The sequence below is a fragment of the Protopterus annectens genome, chromosome 1.part0 (assembly GCF_019279795.1).
Source record: "Protopterus annectens isolate FY-2018-M chromosome 1.part0, PAN1.0, whole genome shotgun sequence".
Taxonomy (NCBI): domain Eukaryota; kingdom Metazoa; phylum Chordata; order Ceratodontiformes; family Protopteridae; genus Protopterus; species Protopterus annectens.
This window is the reverse complement of record NC_056725.1, coordinates 447622011-447646246: the sequence shown is the minus strand read 5'-3', so window position 1 is coordinate 447646246 and position 24236 is coordinate 447622011. Positions and strand designations below refer to the sequence as shown.

The 24236-nt window shown below is 44.0% G+C and overlaps 1 long non-coding RNA gene across 1 annotated transcript in view; it reads left to right on the top strand.

The window, feature by feature from the left end:
• LOC122792775 overlaps positions 1 to 24236 on the top strand; it is a 183213-nt gene that overhangs the window by 82016 nt on the left and 76961 nt on the right. Inside the window, exon 2 of the long non-coding RNA XR_006363427.1 lies at positions 23309 to 23479. This is a non-coding gene — a long non-coding RNA (uncharacterized LOC122792775). The remainder of the gene's footprint in view (positions 1 to 23308; positions 23480 to 24236) is intronic.

Genomic DNA, 24236 nt, shown 5'->3' with positions numbered 1-24236 from the left:
TACAGTATTACACAGGTATCACATGCACCACAAAGGTTATCAGGCTGATATATGGGCAAAGGATATGACAAGGTGTCTGACATCAGAAGGCATGCTTCAGTAGGCCAATGGGAGGTGTTGTGAGTGTGAATGGCATCCAAATCATTATACTCCACACACACTCAGACACAGGTTTGCCAGTACTGACATGCATGGGTGCATTGCTTCACAGGTGTGTAGTGGTTGACTATGCCAGAAGTCTGTACAAGGCTAGGTAAAGGGTATATATTGGCATCAGGCTACATGACAATGGTCTGCAATGTGGCTCAGGGGTGTAGTCTCTGGATTGGCCCACACAGGTGAGTATTGTATTCACCATCCACCCATCTGGGTTACTATTGTGGGTGCAACCAAGCCCAAAGTATCACGCACGTGAGATCAGCATGCACGGTCCAAATAGCAATATATAATGGATTTTTGAACATGTGGGGTGGATTATGTGCATATTTGAATTTAGCTAGTACAATTTATTCATTTATAATGGGCAATATCTCTTTAAGAGAGGGACTATAAGTATGTCTCAAAATGGTGATGTTTTATTTTCATGGATATTTGGCATTGAGAAAGGCTAACATTAGCCGAAACCGGTTTGCTTATTCAGCATGGTTTTGACCATTGCTGATACATGGGATTATTGAAGCAATAAACTATTACCAATATTTTACATCCTACATGCTGGCCCATTTTGTTTTTACTATTGTGGGTGGACAGTGCTGTGCAATGCTTGCCATGTATGTGTTCTATATTCCATAACATGGACGGTGTCTGGGATGTGCACACATCCCACATGCATGTTCTGTGACATGTGGAAGTGTACCTGGGTGTCTGGGGCATGTTGTGTGGACAGATGGTTATCATCTGATGTGCTATTCCTGACCTCATGTGGTGAGAACTGGCAATGGAAACCAGGTTGATCCTGCACCTACATTGACATCATGATACAGGTATTCGCTGGTGTCAGTGGGATCTTTCCACACAGGGCATGTATATAAGGCATGGCATTTCCTTTGTGGGTTACATTTGCTGACTCTACAGTTGTTGCAGGCATCCAGTAGGGAACATAGCAAAGGACCACTGTATGCAATGATTTGCCTATTGTAGGGATAGGACAGAGTGCCATGTCCTCTGTAGTCCACTGCAATCACACCGTGATTACTATGTGTGGGCAATATGCAGGAAAGTACCAACATAGTGGTTGTTGCCTAACCAAGTGTGTTTGTGTATGAGACATGGGTGGAGAGTGTTCTCTGGGTAATATAAGGGTTGCCTATATTGTTCCCCAATCCATGATGTCACATGTAGGGGGTATGGATTGTCTACACCAGCCTCTCTGCTGTTTGACATCTGTTGTCCTTGTAAGGTGGACATTGTGACATATAATAGGCCCACCATATAAGAAATTTGCAAAACCCACTCCACAATGAGCCCTGTTATTACACACTCACAGCTACCTCCACACAGGATACTCATGATAAACACACACACAGAGTGTCACAGTTACTATGTCGGGGATTAAAACTCCTACCTAACTAGTACATCAGCTATAGTATTACGCAGTTATAGCATGCACCACGGAGCTTACTGGGCTACTCTTTCCCCAAAGGTGTATTTCAAGGTAAATGACATCAGTAGGCTTGCCAATGTAAGGCAATGGAAATTGTAGTGACTGTGAATGGCCTCAAAAGCATTGATCTGTACACAGACAAACAAACACACATAGAGTTTCATAGTTGCCATGTCTGGGATTAGAACTCCTACCTAATTAGTCATCACACTACAGCATTACACAGTTATAGCAGGTGCCACAGAGTGTAGTGGGCTGTTTTTTCCCCAAAGGTGTATTTCAAAGTGAATAACATCAGCAGGCCTGCCAAAGTAGGTCAATGGAAGTTACACAGGCAAACAAACACCCACAGAGTTTCATAGTTGCCATGTCAGGGATTAGAACTCCTATCTAACTAGTACATCACACTACATCATTACACAGTTATAGCACACACCTCAGAGCTTACTGGGTTACTCCTTCCCCAAAGGTATATTTCAAAGTGAATAACATCAGCAGGCTTGCCAAGGTAGGGCAATGGAAAGTGTAGTTTATAGGTTCATAGGTTCATAGGTTGGTACTAGGCTATTGGCTCTAAGGTCTGTACAAGCCCTGCTATGACAATTCCCTGTCTATTTCTTCCCACAATATTTACTTCCCTGGACCCCTGTCTAACAGGGTTACTGACATGATCCCTGGAGTACATTTCCTATCTCCCATCCAATCATCAAGGTTCCTTTTGAAGATGGCCAAAGATGCACTCTGCTTGACATGTATGGGCAGTCTATTCCAGAGTCTGGGGAGTCTCTGGGTCAGGAGCCCATCCCGCCAGCATGTTTTGTTCATTGTGATGACAAGGTTTGGATCCCTGGAGCATGTGGCTCTGAGGGATTTGGATTTCTTTAAGTGTAGCATATCTAACAGCTCTGGGTTTGACATGGCATTGTATGTTAAGCAGAGATCACCTCTGAGTAGATGATATGTGACAGAGTTTAGCTGGATGATTTGCAGAAGCTCAGCATAAGGCATCTGCTTTAGGCCTGTGAGTCTTTTAGTGAGGTATTTCTGCAGCCTTTCTAGTTGTTGCAGATGTCTGGAGAGGTACATACCAAACAGGACATTGTATTCTATACTGGGACTACTGAGAGATGACTACAGTGGGACAATGGCCTCGTTATTTCTGGATGAAAAGCCCTTAGTGATGAGGTGTGCCACATAGGCAGATTTCCTGACTGTTGTGGCAATGTGCTTATCGAAGGTGAGACCACTGGCCACCTGTGTCCCTAAGTCTCTTATCACACTTTCAGTGTTTAGTGTACTGCCACCTATGTGGTACTTTATGGGTACATGTTCCTTTGCAAAGGGGATAACTATACATTTCTTGACACTGAGCTTGAGGCCATGGCTCTAGCACCAAGCATCTCTTTCTGCAAGGCCCTTTTGTAGAATATCCACATCATTTGGGGATTCAATACTGGCTCTCAGTTTGCAGTCATCTTTGACCTTTGTTAGCCAGAGTCCCTTAGTGTTGGCCTGTACTTCAGAGCAGTAGATGCCAAACAAGAGCAGTCCCAGGACTGAACCCTGAGGTACTCCAAATGTCACTTGTCTGGGGCTGGATGTGGAGTCACCTATGTTTACAGTGTGGGTTCTGTCAGTACGGCAGTTGGCAACCCATCAAGTGATGTAGGGATTAATGGCCAGCTTAGTATGATTATCTATGATTCCAGATTGGGGAATGGTGTTGAAGGCCTTGGTGAAGTCTGCATAGGCTGTGTGAACCTCCTTACCCTCATCCACAGCTCTGGAGACTGATTTGAAGATGTTAATCAGGTTCAGGAGACATGATCAGCCCCTCACAAACCCAACCTGGGTGGGGTCTGGTGTTTGCAGGTTGCCAATGTCTTTGTTTATATGTTCTAAGATAATACATTCCATGGCCTTGCAGATCAGGCTCATCAGACTGCCAGGGCAGTAGTTCCCAGGATCCAAGGTGGATCCCCCCTTGTGGACTGGGATAACCGTAGCTGTGCACCACTCAGTGGGCACGAAGCCTGAGGTGTGGCTATGATTACACATGGCACGTAGGTGAGGTGCCAGTTCATTTTGTAGTTCATGTAGTACACAGCCCAGGATGTTGTCTGGTCCCATGGATGCTATTTTCTTAGCTCTGGAGAGTGTGGTTTTTACCTGTGTGGCTGTTATTGCCTGAATCTGGCAATCATTCGGTATTGAGATGGGCCCTTTAGGGGGTGGGAGGGGGGTGCAGTTGGAAGTGAATCGATCTGCCAGGATATTGGCAATATCCTTGGGACCAGTATATTTAATGCCATTCTGTTGTAGCTCAGAGCAGATCTGATCATTGCCATTTAGATTCCTGAAATAGCTATGGAATGGCTTGCGGTTGTCTTTGGAATCTTTGCTATACTATGTTCGTAACTTGCTTTGGAGGATTTTATGAGGGATCTCAGCTTCTTACTGAGGCTGGTAAGGGAGTTTTTTGCATCCTGGGTATTTCCTCTTTTCTGCAACAGTTTCTTCCTTTTGTTGTAAAGTTTGTTTATGGCAGGGGACCACCACATTGGCTTCCTTTTCTTGGAAGGGAGTGTCTTGGTTCTATCTGGGATCGCACAATTTATGCATGAGTGGATGTGCTTGTACAGTGCCTTAGTGTAGGATTCAGCAGTCAACCTTTCAGTTCCTGTCTGCATGGGTGTCATGACGTTTGTCACGTCTGACATGTGTAGCATGACGTTGGCTTTGGAGATGTTTTTTACGAAGGTTTCTTTACTGGGGTGTGGGGGAGGGATGTGGATGTTAAGGGTGATTAGCTTATGGGCAGACCTGACCACCAATGGGGTGATCATAGGTTTGGAGCATCAATTTCCCATATTGGTAATGACCAGGTCTAAATATTGGAGCCTCTGGTGGGACTATGGGTTACTTGATCCAGGGCATTGGGAATTATAGTTTCATAGTTTAGTACTAGGCTATCTGCCCTGGGGCATTTGTAAGCCTAGCCATAGTGATGTGGCTTTTGCCATGCCATGAAATGGTACAAAAATGTACAGAATAAATTTAGAATACTGTGCCTCTGTCTAGTAGTGACACAATGAAGGTCCCCTTATATAATAGAATTAGTTTACTGTGCCCCTGTCTAGCAGTGACACAGATGTGACCCCTGGGGGAAACTTATGATCTCCCATCTACTCATCAAGATTTCTCTTGAAGAGAGTCAGTGAGGGGCTCTGCCTAATATGAACTGGGATCTTGTTCCAAAGCATGGGAAGCCTCTGGGTTATGAATCTATCCCTCCAGCATGTCCTATTCATACTTGTGCAGAGGTTTAAGTCTTTAGCTCTCTTGGTCCCGATGGATTTGGATTTTTTGAGGTGGAGTATGTCCATCAGATCCTGATTGGACATGGCCTTGTACATCAGGCAGAGATCACCTCTGAGCAGGCGGTGGGTTGCTGTCTATGTGATAATTTGTGGGTACTTTGTTTTTCCCAAAGGGGATGACTATACATTTTTTGGCATTTAGTTTAAGGCCGTGACTCCGGCACCAGTTGTCCATTTCTGTGAGGCCTTTTTGTAGGATGTATGTGTCTGCTGGTGTATCGACTATGGTGCCTAGTTTGCAGTCATCTGCGAACTTTGTCAGCCACAACCATCCCATGTTTGCTTTAACATCTGAGAAATAAATGCCGAACAAGAGGGGTCCCAGGACAGATCCCTGTGAGACACCACCTGTGACTGGCTTTGAGTCTGACATTGCTCCAGCGATTTTAACTTTATGGGTTTTGTCCTTTAGCCAGTTTGCAACCCATCTAGTGACATAAGGGTTTACGTTTAAGCTGTTGAGCTTATCTATGATGCCTGAGTGGGGTATTGTGTCGAAGGCCTTAGCCAAGTCCAGGTAGGCTGTATGGACTGCTTTGCCCTCATCAATGGCTCTAGTGACTGTTTCGAAAAAGTCAATCAGGTTCAAAAGGCAGGATCTGCCCTTTACAAAGCCGAACTGGGTGGGGTCAAGTGTCTGTAGGTCCCCTATGTCTCTGTTTATGAGTTCCATAATGATTTTTTCCATAGCCTTGCAGACCAGGCTGGTTAAGCTTATGGGGCGGTAGTTCCCAGGGTCTGTAGAGGTACCCCCTTTGTGGAGTGGGACCACTATTGCTGTACGCCAGTGTTCAGGTACATATCCTGTAGTAAGGCTAAGGTTAAATAGCATTTTTATGTGCGGGTTTAGCTCCTCTTGGAGTTCACGTAGCACGCAACCTGGGATACCGTCAGATCCCATTGATGCTGTGTTTTTAGCTTTGTTGAGGGCGGTTCTCACTTGGACATCTGAGATGACAGGGAGATTACATTCAGCTGTGATAAGTATTTCTTCTTTTGGGGGTGAGGGAGGGGAGAAATTTGCACTGAACCTGTCAGCCTGAATGTTGGCAATATCTGTGGGTTCAGTGTATTTTTTGTTGTTGTGAACTAACTCTGAGCATATCTGAGGGTTTCCGCCCAGGTTTCTAACATAGCTCAAGAAGGCTTTGTGGTTATCTTTAGTGTCCTTAGCGATTTTTCTCTCAAAGTTGGCCTTGGATGTTTTCATGAGAGAACGTAGTTTTCTGCTAATGTTGATCAGAGATGTCTTCCCTTTATGGGATTTTGCTCTGATGTGCAGTAGCTTCCTTCTTTTGTTATACAATTTGTTAATGGCTGAGGTCCACCAGACAGGACGCTTGCCTTTGGTGGAGAGGGACTTGGATTTATTTGGGATTGCATGATCCATGCATTCTTGGAGATGTCCATAGAAAGCATTTGTGAAGGATTCAGCATTGTGGGATGTGGTATCCACTGGCCCAGTGGGCTTAAAGGATACCATCTCAGTCTTAAGAAGAGTGAAGTCTGCTTTTGAGAAGTTTTTCACTGTGGTCTGGGGGTGGAGGTGGGATATGTATATCCAGGGTGATCAGTTTGTGGTCAGATCTCACTAGTGAGTGGTATACCTCTGGTGTGGAGCATTTTGTCCCCATGTTTGTGATGATCAGGTCTAGTATATTATCTCCCTTAGTGGGAGAGGTGACTAGTTGTTCCAGTGCATTTGAATTTATGAATTCCAGGAACCTTTGGGCTAGGGTGTCAGGGCTAGAATAATGTACCCAATCTATGTTTGGGTAGTTGAAGTCTCCCAGTATGATGGTATTTTGTGATACATTCATATCCTCCAATGTCTTCAGGAAGGCTGAGTGGGGTTCCTGAGATTGGGAGGGTGGTCTGTAACATGCTACCAGTTGTATAGCAGTTTTGCCTATGGTTAGTTGCACCTGTATGGTCTCTGATGCTTCATGTGTTGCTACTGACCTGGAGGTGTGGGTGTCCTTGATGAATATGGACACTCCACCTCCCTTTGTGGTTCGGCCTGGGTTTTGGGGCCAAAAAGCATGATACAAGGTATAGCCTGGTAGCGCTGGGGTGCTCTCAGGAGCCTTGAACCAGGTTTCAATTACTGCACAGACGTCAATGTTCTCCATGCTGAGGAGTGCATTGAGTGCCTGCATCTTGAGATTTAGACTTCTGGCATTGAGCAGCATTACCCTTAGTTTTTTTCCATTTTTGTTTTCTAAGGAGGTGGGTTTGTCTTTTGAGCCTTGCCTAAAAAGGCACTATGGGGGTGGCAAGAGCCTTAGCCAATATCCAGAAGCCCAGTGGTGACAGGTGTAAGCCATCTCTTGCGAAGCAGAGTGGCTTGTCCAACATGTCATCCCAGGCAGACAGACATTGGATCCCCTTAGAATGACACCAGTACTTGAGCCAATTATTAAAGCTGATCATCTTGTCTTTGTATTGTGGCATCATTCTTGGTGAGGGCAAGATGCTGCTCAAGGTCAGGGTCATACCAGCCTGGGCTACATAATCGGAGAGCTCCTCTATGTCTCTTTTCATGTAGTCCGGGGAGGTACATCTCAGGTCATTCATGCCAGCATGGACAATGATGGAGTCATATTTGTACTTGCTTTGGAGCGACTTGAGTGCGTGTGTTATGTGGCGGATCCTAGCTCCCGATAGGCAGCTCACAGTCACCCTCTCCTTGTTCAGCCTGGTCAGTGGGACATCAGTGTGTCTGACTATAGAGTCACCTATTACTAGTGTATCAGGCATGGTGTTTGGCCTTAAGGGCTGTGATTGGTTGACACACTGATTTATTGAAGTATGTGTTGCAAGTGTTTTGTTTTGAGGTGGTGGATTTTTGGATGTCTGCTTTGGGAGCCTCTGTTGTTTTGGTAAGTTTTTTATTACAGCCTCTGAGTATGTCTTTGTGTTTTTATGTGTTTGGTTTGCAGTTGTGGTAGGTCTATGTGGGACTGGGTTTGTTGTGTGTGTGGTTACCATCTCCTCCTGTCTGGTCATGCCAGCCCTGAGTTTAGAGAGTTCAGCCTTCAGTTTGGCTATATAGTTGCATTTCTCACATGTATTTGTGTTTGTTGGGAGGAAGAGAGGGTTGTCTGTGTACATGAGACAATTGTAGCATTGTCTCAAGATACCCAGATTATGACTTCCAAGAACCGTTGGGCACAGGTGTTGTTACATTTATAGTTTTCCCAGTTAATGGCAGGGTAGTTGAAATCACCCAGTATTAGGGTGTTTGGTTGTATCTTAATATTTTCCAGTATGTGTAGAAAGGTGTAGTGGGAATCTTGGGGCATGGTGGGGGATCTGTAACAAGCTATACAATTTGGATTGAAGTCTTACCTAGTGTTAGTTGCACCAGGATAATTTCAGATGCATTGTGTTGGCATGTAGCCTGGTGGTGTGAAAATCCTTGGTGAATATGGACACTCCTCCACCTTTAGTGTTTTGGTCCTGGTTTGGTGGCTGACAGGTGTGCTAAGAGCTGTACCTGGTATTGCAGGGGTGCTTTCTGGATCCTTGGATCATGTCTCTGTTACTGCACAGATATCAATGTTCCCCATTTTTTAGGAGTGCCTAGTGACTGTGAATGGCCACAAAAGCATTAATCCCTATGCACACACAACCCCCCCCCACACACACAGAGTTTCACAGTTGCCATGCCTGGGATTAGAGCACCTACCTAACTAGGTACATCATGCTTCAACATTACGCAGTTATATCATCCGCCATGGATCTCATGGGGCTACTTTTTCTCCAAAGGTATATTTCAAAGTGAATGACTTCAGCAGCCCTGCCAAAGTAGGGCAATGGAAATTTTAGTGACTGTGAATGGCCTCAAAAGCATTGATCCCTACACAGGGGAAACAAACACACACACAGTTGTCACATCTGGGATTAGAACTCTTACCTAACTAATACATTACACTACAGCATTATGCAGTTATAGCACATGCCATGGAGCTTACTAGACTACTTTTTCCCCAAAGGTGTATTTCAAGGTGACATCAGCGAGCTTGCCAAAGTAGGGCAATGGGGAGTGTAGTGACTATGAATGGCCACAAAAGCATTGATCCCTACACACAGTCTCACGGTTGCTGTATCTGGGATTAGAACTCCTACCTAACTAGTACATCACACTATAGCATTATGCAGTTATAGCACACACCACAGAGCTTATAGGGCTACTCCTTCACCAAAGATGTATTTCAAGGTGAATTATATCAGCAGGCTTGCCAAAGTAGGGCAATGGGGAGTGCAGTGTGGGTGCATGGGCCATAAACCATTTATCTGGAAGCAGACACATAACACTCAGGTACACACAGGTTTAAATTTAACAGGTACTTGTATACAACTGCTAGATGAATAATGACTTGTACAGTCATGTTACACAGTTATCACAAGCACTACAGACACTATAGTGCTGAGGGATACCAGAGGCAAATGTCTGTAGTGATTGACATTTGCACATCATGTGGTTTTAGCCAATTTGATGTATGCTGGGTGGGACAAGCCTCAGGATGTAAGGCTCTTTGTCACTGTCTGTCACTCTCTTCCACACATCTATGTATGTGTAAGTTTGGCCTATTATAGTGTGTTGTCCTTAGATATATGTGTATATTCCTATCCAATGTGTGTGCAAAGCATGACTGGTGTGCAATGTGGAGTGTGTGCACAAACATCTGTGACTGTCAGATATGTATAGTCCACTGTTGTTGCCAGACATGGGCTTCATTTCTGTAAGTGTGGGAGCATGCCTAGTATGACCTTCTGTATTGAATGTGTGAATCCATTCCAGGCAGGTTGTACTCCAGTGCAGGCTTTTGTGTTCTACACCTACAACCTGTTTCTGTGGGATATCTGTAGATCAGTTGACAATATGGGGTCAAAATGGGCAAAGGATAGTGGGTTACTGTAGGTAATTGTGTCTGTGCTGCTTTTGCTACATGGTTTTGGTGTTAGCAGAGATATTCAGACATATGTACTGTTTTACACTATGATATTTTATGTCATCAGCTACTGTCAGGTATACATATTTGCTTGCAGTAATTTCCTGGGGAACACAGGGTGAATGAAGCTGTGTCCAGTATTGTGGTCTGCAGCCTACATATTCTTGCACAATCATGCCATTCTGGAGGGGAAGCCACAAACACTTGCTGATGGGTCTGTGTAAATGGTTCAGCACCTTGGTACAGTGGTGGCTGAGGATCCCATGCTTGTACATCCACCGACATGACAGTATGGCCATATCCTGCTGTGGCCATACCTCACAGCTGTACAGATTCACACAGGTTACCCAGAGGCAGGGCTCATATGTCTGGTCATTACTCCTTCACATTGTGGTTTACAAGCAGGTTTGTAGCCACCCATTTCTGTGTTTGCAGGCAGGGATAGTATGTGCACACAGCTGAGTTTCAGATTTCACACACTCCATGGCGGCCATGCTCCTACCCCCCCCCCCATTATTCTATCCTCTTCCAAACATTTAGCAAACATTATCTGATAAGTTCCCTAGAGTTATCACTTCATCCCAGCAGTATTTTAGGGTTGGTCCACAGTTCATGCAGTAGGACATGGTGGACATGTTACTGGGATTTGTCGACATGGCCTTGCATTTGGGTTCTGTGGACTGTGTTATGTTGTTATTTGGGAGTCCATGAGATAACATACATTAGCAGCATGGGTGAGACACAGGCCTTTGACAGAGGATTGTAGGGCATTTGCTAGTGATGCCGGCCATCTGTAGCAGGCTGTTGCATTGTCTCACTCCTACAGTCCCAGGCTGCAAGACACTATATTCCCCTGGGGTGACAGGGTAGTTGTGCAAGGTGTTAATGTCAATAGTTTCTGTCATTATTGATCCAGTGGTGTGGATGCTGGCAGGGTGCTGCTTACAGCTACGTACACACCTGCATGGGACACCTCTTCAGCATGCTGCATTCTGTGGCTATTTCCATACAGTGGTAGGGGTCATATTGTACTCATTCCCAACAGCACTGATAAGACCTATGAGGTACCTGTGGCTGATGGTGGGGTGAGCTGGGTGCATGTGTGCTATGGAAGCTACTTGCAGCTGACTCACAGATATACGTGGGGCATTCCACTTATGCTGGCTTGTGCAGGAACATCAGCAGTTTCTCAGTACTTCATACCTGTGACCTTTGTGGTCTGCCAGTGTTTGGCCAGATGACATCGGTATTCCATACTACACAGACAACTAATGTGCTGCTAACTTGTATGTAGAATTCCAAAGGTGTGTCCATTTGACAGTAACATTTTATACACTGTCTGTCTAGGGTACTTCCACCTGTGTACTGTTTGTATGTCTGGGCCCACATTCATGCCATGTCCATCTGTCAGATGGTGACAGATATTACATATGAACAATTACTATGGCTTACTGCTCGAATGTGTCTTGCTGGGATGCATTGTGTTTGGCACTGCAGTTGTGAGAACTTAGCCCTGTCATTGGCAGTACTGGCCAATGGCCACCAGGACAAAACCCACCATGCCTACATGCTGACCACTCTCACACAATATACAACACACACCAATCTACCACACACAGCCCTGCATATTGTACACATGCTACAATCTATCCTACTACTTTGGTCAGCTCAGGTAATCTGTGCTCCACTGTTATTATACCTACACATACATGTTACTACATTTCTACATAGGATTGTGGGGGGGGGGGGGCACACCTGACAACTGTACACATTTGCTATGACTGTACTGGTATTTCAGGTACTCCATTTCATTCTGTAGTCTGACTTATCATGCAGACTAGAGGCATATCAGTGTGCTACAGTTCTTAGGTTTTATTGACCTACATTTCAGTTTTAGACTTCTTACCCTTCAGAACTATCATCTCACTGTCTGACCTGTTGTATTCTGTCTGTGTAGGTCTGGAGGGGGGCTGTTCTCCATAGCCATCAATCAGCGGCCTTAGCACAGCCTTTCTTTGTTTGACTCTGCCTGTCCTGCTGGCTGAGACTGTTGTTGGGTATGTGAGCCGCACTGACTGGCATATGTGTGTCCTATGGACACACATTTGGCCCACCACATTTCTTGCAGTGGGTTTTGATACCTTGTTTAGTACTGGCTACTATGGTGACACCAGTATTTGTTACAGATTTCCTGCTGCCACTATAGGTGTCTACTATCTGCTGGCATCTCATTCAGCCACCTGATTCCCTTGTATGCTCACATCCATACCATAGATACAAGTAAAAACATACTACTTCATTCAGCAATTGATAGGGAGAGTGACTTACCTTGTGGCTGTGCCAGTATTGAGCATGGTGCTGGAGGGCTGACTATGTCAGATGCACATAGTACTCTCCCTATACATGGTTAAGCACAGGTAGTGTCATGTTTGGCATCCCTTTTACTGTATATGCAAGTCAGAGAGAGGTGTCATTCCGTGGGGTTCCTACCATGTCAGTGTATGTGGAATGTGTAGCCTCTTTGCCAAGGCCTGGGCATACTAGGCATGCCTCCTTCTGCCTACTGGGGCAGGCTCAGGTTGTTCCTCCTCCGAGTCACTCTGTGCCTGTGTAGGCCTTGGCAATGGTGGGGGGCTGTGTGGCCCTGCCCAGTGCTGTTCCTGCTGCAGCTGTTTCTGCAGGATCATACTGTGTAGCATGGCACATATGATGAAAATTTAGGTACATGTAGCTGGTGAGTACTACAAGGCTCCACCAGATATGTCCAGGCACTGGAACTGTGACTTGAGCATCCTGAACACATGTTCTATTATGATTCTGGTCTGTGTGTGTGCCTCATTAGGGAGTTCTTGTTTCGGTGTGTGTGCTTTTCTGATGGGTGTCATCAGCCACGGCTCCAGTGCTTAACCAGCATCCCCCTCTAGGTGGCCATATGGGATATCCCCATTGGCAAATCTCTGGTACAGCTGTGTCATATGCCAGATGTGAGAGTAGTGATAGCTTCCAGGGCAGCCAGCACACACATTCATTATAATGCCCTGGTCATCGCACATGACCTGACAGTTGATAGAGAGGAAGCCCTTGCAGTTCATGTAGACTCTACCCCTCTCACCGGGTGGTGCCTTGATGTGTATGTGCATGTATGTGCTCACCGGCATGTGCTGACATGGCATCCAGGAACTGGTGGAGTACATTGGATGCTGATACCTGTGAGATCCCCATGATATCCCGAGTTGGCCTTTGGAAAGTACCTGTGGCTAGTATTCTTAGGCCTACACATAACTTGGTATCCACTGGGATGGGTTCCCCTCTTTTGGCTCTGTGTGTGAGGCGTGGCCAGCACAGCTCAACAATTTGCTGTAGGAGGTCCCTGTCCACCCTATAGCACTCCACTATCTCCAGCTCATGTAGCCCTGGTAGGTTACCCTGGGTCTGTACACACTTCTCATTCTCCTCACTGTGGGTTGGTCATCAGCATTCTCATCCTCACCACCCTCAGCCTCTTCCACATGTTGATGTATGAGAGCAAATGCAGCCCCTATAATTTTGTTGGTTTTGTTAGGTAAAATTTCCCCATTTGTGTACACCGGTGGTGTAGAGTTAGTGAGAAAAACCAGAGGGAAAAGTGTTTGCATAGTTTATAGTAGTGTGCTGTGCTGGGCTGCTGCCTGTGTAATTGGCTGATTCTGATACATTTCACCTGTCAGCTATGCTAGTTCTCCTTGATTACCTTTCTACTGCTGTTTTCCATTCCCATTGCCTTCCTGTTTAAGGACAGAGGTGGTGTGCCATGCAAACACAGTGCTCAGATATGCATGGGGTTGCTATTTCCTGGTTTATTTTTTTTATTTGGTTTAAAACCCGGCGCGCGGCATGCACACCTGTTTAGGCAATGTAAACACTGCTAGGCAGCTTCAGACACACCCCCTTCCTTAGCTCTGCTAAGCTAAGGGCAAACCCAAGCCACAGAGCTCCATAAGCTTACATTATGCCTGACACAGTCTTCTATGATCTCAACTAACTCTTAGGCTTGCACCATGGTTTTCCTGCACCTACATGGTTGGGTGCTGGTTAGCAATGAGGGGAAATCTGTGATTCAGTATCATTCCCCTCATTTGCATAGAACTGACTGCTAATGCCTAGTTACAATTCTAACACTGAGCCGTCCCCCTTAGCAACCACTATTCAGTGGCCTTGTTGTCTTCTGCCTGCCATTGACTATAATGGCAAAATTGTGATTTGCCTAAAAAGCTTTTTTCAGGGTTTTATTTTTATTTTCAGGCCGTTCCTGTTTGCGCGCCGCTGCCTTATGCTTAAATGGCTGAAATCGGCCAAAAAAAAAGTTATTTTTTTGTTATTTTGAACCTATTTTCCATGCCAATGGCCGTATATTTAGCCATTGGCATGCCTTCCACATTATATACACCCTTTATTTGGAGCTGTCATGACTCCGTTTTGTATTTTGCAGAAATGTATTCGGTTACTAGCCGAATACATTTCTGCAGGTTACACTACTCCTGCACGGACGGCTGCCAGCTTCCTGGATTGCTAATTCACCTCATTTGCATGACTTTCACCTGCAAATGGGGTAATTAGCATACAGGAACTGTGTCCATGCAGGAATAGTGCAGGAGCACTCGTGCACATCCTGGGAGCTTGTTCATGGATCTCTCGATGGCCATATTGCCTCCAGCAGCTCTTGCACTATTCCTGCATGCCATGCAGAGCTTGCTGAATCCCAGGGACAGTGTTTTAAACTCATCTGATACCCTTAAACATTAAAGTGCCTGCAACTACCTCAGCTAACATCCAAACCGAAGGGAAAAAGGGTCACACATACAGACCATTCAGTAAAAATTGCAAGAAAAAAACAGCAAAACTAGAGGTTTCACTGTGTGATACCTTAAACCTCCTCTAATGGAGACCCCATGGAATATGTGTAAATGACCCCTTAAGGGCATACAGTGTTTCAGCTACATGGCTTCTAAATGCCCATGAGTTTTTACTTTTACTTTATATGTCTTTATGGGTACATTCAGACCAGTAAAACCAAAACCTACTCATAGTGAACATGCATTTTTCATCCTTTTTAGTGACCTTGGCTTCCAAATGTCCATTCAAACCAAAGGGTAAAAAGGTCACATAGACACAGTAAGTGAAACACTGTAATTCTCTGAAGTAATAATATAATAATAGTAATAATATACATGAGCTAGGCAATTATTAAACAGTTAGTAAATGAGTACTTGCACACTGCTGAGACATCAACCTGCCTAGCTTCTTGGATACACTGATCCAAGAGCTCCCTCTTCCTCCATTTCAGGTCAACATAGTGATGCCTGACCTGCTCACCAGTTCGAGGGATGCCAGTGGCACTGGTGAGGTCACAACAGAGATGGTCCCAGGCTTCCGCTTTATATTGGGAACCCTGGTACTGGCCCTGCAGCAGTCTCTCTTCATGGACTTTTACCAGGAGTCCTGCCATGATCTTAGACTCCTGGATGCCCCAGCACTGTGCTCGGAAGCACGATCCTTCCCAGACACCAGCCATTGTGCCTACAGGAGGAAGCTGCAACCAGTTATGAGATGTATTCCCACCTGTGGGGTTTAAATATGGCTGATTTCCTGCACTTTGCTGTTATTGGACGGTTTTGAAAATGCTAAGCTATAGGCAAACCTGCTTACCTAAGGTTGGCATTGCTTAAAGGGGCATACCAATGGACAAATTTATTTAGGTGGGGAATGCATTGCTTACACCTGGTAAGCAGAGGTGTGCAATGCTTAGCATTGCTTATTTTTAAATTTGCACACTATTTGCTGTTTGGCATTGATTTATCATTCATTACATGTTATATATTTGTTTAGTATCCATGATTTATGTGTACGTAGACTGTATGGGGTACTTGTGTTTATCAAGGGATTTCACCACTTTATTACAATGACACCTCACATCTGGACTTAATGCAGTACTCCAGTTCACATATATATGTTATTTAGTAGGTTATACAACAAAAAATTGTTTATAGATTCCTTTCACATGTAAATTTGATTTTGCTATAGTGAGGATCTGTTTGGGTATACTTCAGTTTTATGTACAGCTGTAATGGCTTACTGGTTAACTGCTGTGACTATAGTGTACAGGTCCTGGGTTCAAGACCTACAAGGTATGTTTATTTTGTTGCTGGGCAGAAAAGGGGCTGTTGGATACAGAGTGATTATGGCACTTTTAAGCAGTTGTAAGCGGGTTTGCGTGATGGTAAGGAATGCTAACTTCAGGTTAAATTTTCTTACACTTAGCCTCTAAATTGCTTATCATAGGTTCATAGGTTCATAGGTAGATACTAGGCTATCTGCCCTAGGGCATTTATAAGCCAAGCCAGAGTGTATTTGGCTTCCGCCTCCCTATTAGATTAACCTACTGTACCTCTGTAAAGTAGGTCACAGAAGGTACCCTTTTCAGATTAATTTACTGTGCCTCTGTCTAGCAGGGACACAGGAGAGATCCCAGGGGTGAATTTGCGATTTCCCATCCACCCGTCCAAATTTCGCTTGAAGAGGGTCAGCGAGGGGCTATGTCTAACATGAACTGGGATTCTATTCCAGAGTGAGGGGAGCCTCTGGGAAATGAATCTGTCCCTCCAGCATGTCCTATTTATTTTTGTGCTGAGGTTTAGGTCCCTGGAGCGTGTAGCTCTAAGGGACTTGGATTTTTTGAGGTGGAGCATGTCCATTAATTCTGGGTTTGACATGGCTTTGTACGTCAGGCATAGATTGCCTCTGAGTAGGCAGTAAGCAACTGAGTAGAGCTGGAGTTTCTTTATTCGAGCTGCATAGGACATCTGTTTGTAGCCCATGATCCTCTTGGTGAGGTACTTTTGGGGTCTCTCCAGTTGCTGCAGGTGTCGGGTAAGGTACATCCCAGAAGGGGCATTGTATTCAATTATGGGCCTGATGAGTGATGAGTAGAGGGGCACAATGACCTCTCTTGATCTAGATGCGAACCCTTTTGTGATAAGGTGGGCTATATAGAAGGTCTTTCTAACCACTTTGGCAACGTGATTATCAAAGGAGAGATTACTATCTATGTTGGTCCCCAAATCTCTAATTACTTCTTCCAGATTAATGGATTACCACCTATGTGGTAATTTGTGGGCACCTTGTTTTTCCCAAAGGGGATGACTATGCACTTTTTAGCATTTAGCTTGAGGTAGTGGCTCTGGCACCAAGCATCCGTCTTTGTGAGACCCTTTTGGAGGAAGCTTGTGTCAGCTGGAGATTCGATTATGGCCCCCAGTTTGCAGTCATCTGCAAACTTTGTCAGCCATAATCCCCCCGTGTTAGCCTGAACCTCAGAGAAGTATATACCAAACAAGAGAGGTCACAGAACTGAGCCCTGTGGGACACCACTTGTAACTGGTTTGGATTCGGACATGCCCCCTGTGATTCTGATCATGTGGGTTCTATCTCTGAGCCAGTTTGCAACCCATCTTGTGATATAGGGTTTGATATTTAAGCTGGTAAGCTTATTTATGATGCCTGAGTGGGGTATTGTGTCGAAGGCTTTTGCGAGGTCCAGGTAGTCTGTGTGGACTACCTTGCCCTCATCTATGGCTTTGGTAACTGTTTCAAAGAAATCAACTAGGTTTAAGAGGCAACATCTGCCCTTACAAAGCCAAATTGGGTAGGGTCCAGTGTCTGGAGGCTCCCAATGTCTTTGTTTATGAGTTCCATGATAATACACTCCATAGCTTTATAGACCAGACTAGTCAGGCTTATGGGGTGATAGCTTCCGGGGTCCATTGTGGCACCACCTTTGTGGAGTGGGACCACTGTAGCTGTACACCATTCTTTGGGTACATATCCTGTAGTAAGGCTAAGTTTGAACAGTGACTTAATGTGAGGGTTCAGTTCTTCTTGGAGCTCGTGTAAGACACAGCCTGGGACATGATGCTGTGTTTTTTGCTTTGGAGAGGGAAGCTTTCACCTGTGCATCTGTGATGTCAGGGAGGTTACATTCAGTTGGGATAGGCATTTGCTCCTTTGGGGGGGAAGGGAGGGAGACGTTTGCGCTGAATTTGTCTGCCAGGATGTTGGCTATGTCTGTAGGTTTGGTATATTTCGTACCGTTATGCAACAATTCAGAGCATATCTGGGAGTTTCCACCCATGTTTCTGACATAACTAAAGAAGGCCTTGTGATTATCTTTAGTGTCTAGGGCAGTTTTTCTTTTGAAACTGGCCTTTGATGATTTTATGAGGGATCGAAGTTTCTTGCTAATACTGATCAGAGATGCCTTCCCTTTTTGGGATTTTTGCTCTGTCATGTAGTAGCTTCCTCCTTCTGTTGTATAGCTTATTTATGGCCGGGGTCCACCAGACCAGTCTCCTGTTTCTGGAGGAGTGAGTCTTGGTTTTATTTGGGATAGCACGATCCATGCATTCCTGCAGGTGCTCATAGAATGCATTTGTAAAGGATTCTGCGGATTGGGCTGTATTATCCTCTGGCCCAGGGGCTTTGAAGGATTCCACCTCAGTCTTGAGAAGTGCAAAGTTGGCTTTTGAGAAATTCTTTACAGTGATTTCCTTGGCTGGGGTGGGGACGGGATATGGATGTCCAGGGAAATTTGTTTATGGTCTGATCTTACCAATGAGGGGTTTACCTCTGGTGTGGAACATAGAGTCCCCATGTTGGTGAAGACCAGGTCCAATATGTTGTTCCCTCTTGTGGGAGTGGTGACCAGTTGTTCCATTGCGTTAGAGTTTATAAATTCAAGGAACCATTGGGCGAGGGTGTTTGGGCTTGAGTAGTTTTCCCAGTCAATGTTTGGGTAGTTGAAGTCACCCAATAACATAGTGTTTGGAGAGACTTTCATATTCTCCAGTGTTCTCAGGAATACCAAGTGGGGTTCCTGTAACAGGGAGGGTGTTCTGTAGCAGGCTACAAACTGAAAGGCAGTTTTGCCCGCTGTTAGTTGCACATGGATGGTTTCTGATGCGTCGTGCAGTGCCACTAACCTGGAGGTGTAGGTATTTTTGATGAATATAGATACTCCCCCTCCTTTTGTGCTTTGGTCCGAGTTTTGGGGCTGAAACGCGTGGTATGAGTGATAACCTGGTAGTGCTGGGGTGCTCTCAGGAGCCTTGAACCAGGTTTCTGTTACTGCACAGACATCGATTTTCTCCATACTGAGGAGAGTCTCGAGTGCGTGCATCTTGAGATTTAGACTTCTGGCATTGAGTAGCATTACCTTTAGTTTTTTTATCTTTTGGTTGTCTATGGAGGTGGGTTTGTCCTTTGAGCCTTGCCTAAAAAAGGCACTATGGGGGTGGCAAGAGCCTTGGCCAGTATACAAAAGCCTAAGGGTGACAGGTGCAAGCCGTCCCTAGTGAAGCAACGTGGCTTGTCGAGCATGTCATCCCAGGCTGACAGACACTGGATCCCCTTTGAATGACACCAATACTTTAGCCAATTGTTGAAACTGATCATTTTGTCTTTATACTGTGGCATCATTCTTGGTGAGGGCAAGATGCTACTCAAGGTCAGGGACATACCAGCCTGGGCTACATGGTCAGATAGCTCCTCTATGTCTCTTTTCATGTAGTCCAGGGAGGTACATCTCAGGTCATTCACACCAGCATGGACAATGACGGAGCCATACTTGTACTTGCTTTGGAGTGACCTGCATGCTTGCATTATGTGGTGGATCCTGGCACCCGACAGGCAGCTTACAGTGACCTTCTCCTTGTTCAGTCTGGTGAGTGGGACATCAGTGTGCCGGACAATAGAGTCCCCTATAACAAGTGTATTTGGTGTGTTGTTTGGCCTTATGGGCTGTGACTGTGAGGCACACTGATTTTGTGAGATATGTGATTTGTGGGTATTGTTGAGGGGTGGCTGTTGCTTGGATATCTGCTTAGGAGGTCTTTGCTGTTTAGGAAGGTTTTTATTTAGAGCCTCTGATTATGTTTTTGTGTGTTTATATGTTGGGTATGCAAATGCAGTAGGTCTGTGTGAGACTGGATTTGTGGTGTGTGGGTGGTTACCTTTTCCTCCTGACTGACTGTGCCAGTCTTGGGTTGAGAGAGCTCTGTCTCCAGTTTGGCTGTGTAACTGCATCTCTCACATGTATTAGAGTTTGTTGGAAGGAGGAGAGGGTTGTCTGTGTACATAAGGCAATTGTAACATTGCCTCAAAATTCCCAGATTCACCAGCTGGACTGGACAGTAACCCTGAAACTGACCCTTGGACATACCAGATTAGTATAGGGAACTGTTTTTTTTACTGATCAGATTAGGGAAGGGAACTGATTTTTCACTTGATCAGGAAGGACGAATCGGGAGTCTAATACTTATGAGAAGTCAAGGAGGGTGTAGTGCTTTAGTTAGTTAGTGTTTCCTTATAAGAGCTGAGCAAGTGCAGGGCTTTAGAAAGAGAATAGAGTGATTACTTTGAGAGTTTTAACAGTTCTAAGAGAAAAAGGGAAGTGCAGACTTTGTGGAGCCTGGAATAGTTTAAACCTGTTTAGGCAGCGCTGCCCGACGCTGCTCAGTGTGCAAAACCGCACAAAAAGAGAGTTGTAGGGTTTTAAGAGAGAGAGATCAAGGAGTTTAGAATTGACCCAAAATGGCCAATAAAACTACAGCTTCTAGGTAGTAACCACTCCTCCAGGGACAGGCAGGCTGTTCAGTGTTAACCACTCCCACTGGTGAACACAGAGACTTCCCTTTAGCCCAAGAAAGCACTGGCCTTTTAGAAACTTCCAAACAGTTCAGAACAGCAAATCTGTAACTGAACTTTCTTAACTTTCAGAAAGTGGGAAAAAAGCAAGATTTTTTTTTTGGCATTGCTTACCCTCATGCAAACAGGCTTAAAACCGCTTACTACTGCTTAAAAGTGCTTACTCCCACTTACCCCCGCACTAATTTAGAAAGAAATTAAACATGTGTCTTGGGAAAATGGTAGATTTGGACACTTTATGCATTTTTACACTATTTGCTGTATGGCATTGATTTATCATTCATTACACATTATAACTTTGTTTAGTGTCCCTGATTCATGTGTACGTATACTGTATGGAGCACTTGTGTTATTACAATGGCACCTCACATCTGCACTTAATGCAGTACTCCAGTTTACAAATATATGTTATTTAGTAGGTTATACACCAAAAAAAATTTCATAAATTGCTTTCACATGGAAAATGGAATTTACTACAGTAAAGATCGAACCGGGAATGACTGCTCATCAAGTGAATGCTCTAACCACTACACTATTATGGTACTGCTACTATTGTATATATCTTGCTATTTACCTTCTTCTGCCATTTAAGTTAGAGTATGCACAGCTAAGCAATGGGCAAACCAGCGCAGCTATGGTTAAATTTAATCAGTTTGATAAAAAAAAAAATTCTAGTGTTATTTTCTCTAGGAAGGGACAGGTTTCACTTACTGCTGTGGATTTCTGTGTGCATCTGCACATTTGACAGAAATCCTGGTGTGTTTCAGTTGTTATGAGTGTAGGGTTTTCCTGGAAAATGGTGCTTTGACCTTTGCAATGGCTGTGGGTGTGTTTTGTCCTGCAACATGTCATGTTTGTATACTAACAGTCCCACTTTGGGCATTTGAAGTGGTGGCAACCCCCTATGAGCATTCTCACTCATTGTAATTGCAGAATGGTAATTCTTGAGTGCAGGGCATGTATATTGTGAGAGCTCGCTCTCAGACACACCCCCTGTCCATGCTCCATGTCAGTTTAGGAGCAGCGGTAGCGTGCCTTCATAACTATTCATGGCGTACTGCCGTGCTGCTCTTAAATGGTCATTTCCATGCAGGAATAAGCTATTCCTGCACGGACGTTTACTGAATCCCGGGGTGTGTTTCTAAACTAACTATAGCCAAACAATCCATTGTGCTGATGAGGTCACTAAAAAGGTTGAAACATGCATGTCTACAGCTAGTGGTTGTGTTTTTGGCCAGAATGTGCTCATAAACATGTAAAAATCATTGGCTCTCAGAAACAAGTAGTTGAAACACTGTATGTCCGGTTATGTACACAAAAATACACACACACACACACACACACACACACACACACACACACACACACACACACACACACACACACGAAGTGAAACATGTCATCTCCTCCAAGTGAAATCGGATGGCCTTGACCTAGCTGCTGCTGCTTATCAGCAAGTACTTGATGATTCTAAAAAGTATGTGATGATTGACAGGTTTAGATGCTTGTTTTTGTGTAGCAGATTGCTAATAGGTGTGAGCTGTGCACCATCTATTTTCAAAGAACACTGAAAAATGTATTCAAGGATTTGAATGTGGTTGGATACTTGGATGATTTTCTGAATACAGGAAAGATAAATAATGAATATCTCTGTAACGTACATGTGTACTGCTGCAAGGAATGCAAAACTGTAGACCAAGATTCAAAAAATCAGATATGAGCTTGGTAAATCACAGACTGACTATTTGGGATATGATCTTGAAATAAAGGAAGGAGGTAAGGAGCACCACCACTGCACATGTAAAAAATTACAAGCATTTCTCACCTGTAGTACTCTTATGCAAAGTTCATGTCTTACCAAAGTAAATGCCTGGCAGCACTGTAGACTGCTGAAGGATAGTATGTTGTACGACAAAGAAAATGAGTAAAATGTAAAGAAATGCTGATATGTGATAAGGTTTTGGCACATTATAGACAAGAGTTAACAGTGCTACAGATACAGGGTGCAAGGTTTGATTCTGACTTATGGTTATTGTAACAGATTCAGACCTGATAGCCTTGTATTAATTTATGTCTTAACTCATGGCACAGGTACAATAATTCAACATGACATGCCTTCAAGGAAAAAAAGACCCATTAAAGAGACATTAAAGACCCATTAAAGAGAAATTAAATACCCATTCTCTCACTGTCAGACATAATTCCTGAATCAAGAAAGAAACACTTTAATTTTTTGGAAAAAAAAAATTCCATCAGTACCCATGCTGTAGACATTTCATGTTGGTTACTGACAATAAACTTATATCAACTTTGTCTGCTAAGTCTAAGAATTTACCCACAACGTACGTAAGCAGCAAAAAATAAAATATGGGCTTTTATACTGTCATTTATGATTATGAGATACTATGTTTGTAAAATTCATGGTAATGTTGGCGCACTCTCCAGAATTCCATTACTTGATATTTTAGGAAAAGTTATAGAAGGAATTAGAGTGCATGAATTCTTTGACTGAGCAGAAACATTTTCAGGAACATTTTCAGACAGATTGAATGTGTGTTAATTTTTTTTTTTGTCAGAGGTTGGCCACCAACTACAAATATTGATGATAGCTTGAAAATGTTTTATTACAGAAGATTAAAGCTGTCAGTGGAAAAGGGATTTGTCATACGGATGACTCAAGTAACTGTTCCTTTGGAAGTTGAGGAAAAAAAGAAATATACTGTAAGAACTTCGTAAAGGTCACCCTGGCATTATTAAAATGAAAACAATAGCTATGAAGCAATGAAGTCTAGTGGCCAAAGGTAAGTGAAGAGATCAAAAATAGGTATATAACATGTGCAACATCAGATGGAACAGAAACAACTTTGTAGACAGGCACCATTACTTCACTCATGGGAATTTTCAGGTAGATTATGGAAAAGATTACACAGTGATTTTGTCAGGTCAGTAATGACTAATATTTTCATGACAGGATAACATTTGTCAGTTTACATTTTGTCAAAATTTAAATTATAGATTACATTCATCGATTAGTACTAGGCTAACTGCTCCTGTCGGGTATTTTAAGACTAGCCAATTATCCCATGTGAAAATCAAACCCTGCACCTTGTGTTTGTAAGGTAAACACTTCAACCATTATGCCAACCTCCCCCCACATAAGTTAAAACTAACTCTCCTTGTGGGTCATTCCAAGGCCAACCAATTACCCCTTTTGTGAGGATCAAACCCTACACCTTGTGCCTGTAAGGTAAACACCTTAACCACTATGCCAACCTCAAAGTCTTGTGATGTAAGTACTTCAGTGCATTAGCTGTTGGGTTGTCAGAAGTTGCCTCAAAAGCTGGCTGACTCATGGCCAGCCTTAGGAATAGGCTAACTAGGCAGCTGACTAGGACACTACTCTTGATTCTCTTGTAAGGGTGCTTTTCAAGTATGTATTATTTTAGGGAAAATAAATGGTGGCATTTCTTTATTATAAACAATTAACAACTAACTAACTAAATAACAAAAAAGCACCCAGACAGAGAAGCAAGATTGGCACCCTATGGAGATACTCTG